The sequence below is a fragment of the Callorhinus ursinus genome, unplaced genomic scaffold (assembly GCF_003265705.2).
Source record: "Callorhinus ursinus isolate GAN/ISIS: 27379988/994484 unplaced genomic scaffold, GSC_fseal_2.0 scaffold11, whole genome shotgun sequence".
Lineage (NCBI taxonomy): Eukaryota > Metazoa > Chordata > Mammalia > Carnivora > Otariidae > Callorhinus > Callorhinus ursinus.
Genome location: NW_027397073.1, coordinates 1,026,345 through 1,028,815, shown reverse-complemented (window position 1 = coordinate 1,028,815; position 2,471 = coordinate 1,026,345).

Below are 2,471 nucleotides of genomic sequence, written 5' to 3'. Positions count from 1 at the left end.
GAACAGATTCACATCTGATCTTGACCATGGGTGTATGCTTTAACTTGTAAGAGGCAGGGAGCCTCGGGGACTGGCTGGAGAGTGAGATGACAGACTCTCATCTAGGTGGATTCTCCTGGCTATTTGGGGGGCTGTTTTAGGGATCTCTTAGTTGATAATGGATTAAATGATGGCGGTACCCTTCCTTGGAAGAGAAAGAACAAGACAGACTGGTTAAAAGTTCAGAAAGTAAAACCTGGAGAATTTAGTTACTAATTGGCTATAAAGGATTCTAAAAATTGATTATAGATGTCAGTTTTCAAGTTTGAGGGAATGAGTAGATCATAGAAGCCAACAAAAAGAGTAGAGGAGAGCAAGACAAATAGAGGGATAAGGAACTCGTCAAAGGGAAAGTATATGTTCAGATTGAATTTGTTGAGTTTGAAATAGTTGTAAATATCTAGATGACAGTGACAAGCCATTCAGTAGGTAGAGGAGTCTGATTCTTGGAGGAAGGTCTGGGCTGAGTTTGTGAGCAATCACCAAACTGGGGAAGACAGACCCCACTAGGGTGGGTGAGTGCAAAAGCTTACCCCAGGAAAGCATCCAGTAGGAGGAGGTCAAGGGTCAGGGGAAGCGATAGGAAGAGTACCAGGGGACCGCAGTACACCGAAGGTCCAAAAACTCGAGTTACAACGAAAGATAATCAGTATCTCAGGCCATAGATGGTGAGGTAAGAAAATAATTCAAAATGGTATTCCTGAATCAACCATTAGAGGGTAATGGACCAACATGGTGGAAATAAGTTTAGTCAGGTGGTGGAGGTGGAATGACACGATGGGTGACAGAATGCAGAGAAATGGATGAGCCATCTTCAGAGTGAAGGGGAGCTCAGCGTTGGAGAAGTTTGGTTGGAAAAGGAGGGGAGAGATTGCTAGGTAGAGTATTCTGTGCAGTGCAAGAGAGTTTTCTTTGGATGCAGGTGAAGAGAGCTTAACATGTAGACTGAAATCAGAAGGGAAGGGAATATTGATCACACACATGGGAGTTTTAGAGAGATCCTTCTCAGGACCGGGGTTTGGAAGCAATGAGCTGAAGGGCAAAGGCTTCAGTAAGGTAATGAATGCATTTATGTCCGAGTCCAGAGTGAAGGAAGTGAATGCTGGAGATACAGGTGCATTTATTGGGGACACATAGGTGCGTTCCCTTCCTTCAATTAAGTAAAAGGCAAATTGTTTTCTGAAAATGAGTGCTGGAGAGGGTGTGTAAGGGGCTTCTGGAGAGTTTTGAAACTTGGATTAATCCAGAGAAAAATGTTAGCTAACCAAGAAAGGACACTGAAAGGGTTAAGGCACGGATGTGGACGATCCAAAACATAGGTGGTACAGATGGCGCCTGGTTCAGGGTGTTCTCCAGTAGGAGGCTGTTCCACTGCTGGTGGGGTGGAATTGGGGCCTTCCAGAAGAGGATGCCCTAATTAATCCCTCAGTGTGTTGAATCACTATGCCTGTGAATAGATCACCTTATAAGGTAAAAGGGATTTTACAGATATATTGAGGTTACAGATAATTAAGGTTACTATCAATTGACCTTACAAGAGGATATTATCCTGGATTACACGGGTGGGCCCAACGGAACCACGAAAGCCCTAAAAGAGACAGAAGAGAAAGTCAGAAAGGCGTGGCAGGAGAAGCCAGAGTGATTTGAAGCATGAGGCAGATCGGACACTGGCTTCAAGGGGAAGGATCCCACCAACAAGGAATGCGGAGGCGCTGGAAGCTGCAGATGGACCCAGCTGACCGGAGTGTCACAGCCATATGGAAACGTATACGGCCACAACCTGAATAAGCCCAGAAGCAGATTCTCCCCCAAGGGACTCCAGATTTGTGGCCGGTCTGGCCTGCTCTGTGACTTTGGCCTTGCGAGAGACCCTGAGCAGAGAACCTTCTACTCCATGCTTGACCTCTGACTTGCAGAAGCTGCAAGATAATAGACATGTTGTTTCGCACTGCTAAGTTTGTAGTGATTTGTTACAGCAGCAAGAGAAAACGAATACAATCCCTTTTGTGGAAATTAGTGACTATTATTTTCCTATTATACTGAAGCTTTTCTGGGTGCGTCCAGTGGACCAACAGGTCTAAATAAATTGAGGGTGCCATTGGGTGAGGCGAGAAGAATCAAACTGTGCTGTGGTCATGGAGCGGGAAAAGATGTGGCTGCCGCAGGAGACAAAGGAACTGGGTGTCCCAGGGGCACTGAAAACCTGTTCTAGTGGCATCTAGAGCATCTTTCTTCCAAAGCCAACTCTCATTTGAAAACATTCATTGACTCTCAGTTTTCACAAAATCATGTTTTCTTGATTTATTCAGACACGAAATGTCTTTTATTTTTTATTTTTTTAAAAATGTTATTCTGTTATGTTAGTCATCATACATTACATCGTTAGTTTTTGATGTAGTGTTCCATGATTCATTGTTTGTGCATAACACCCA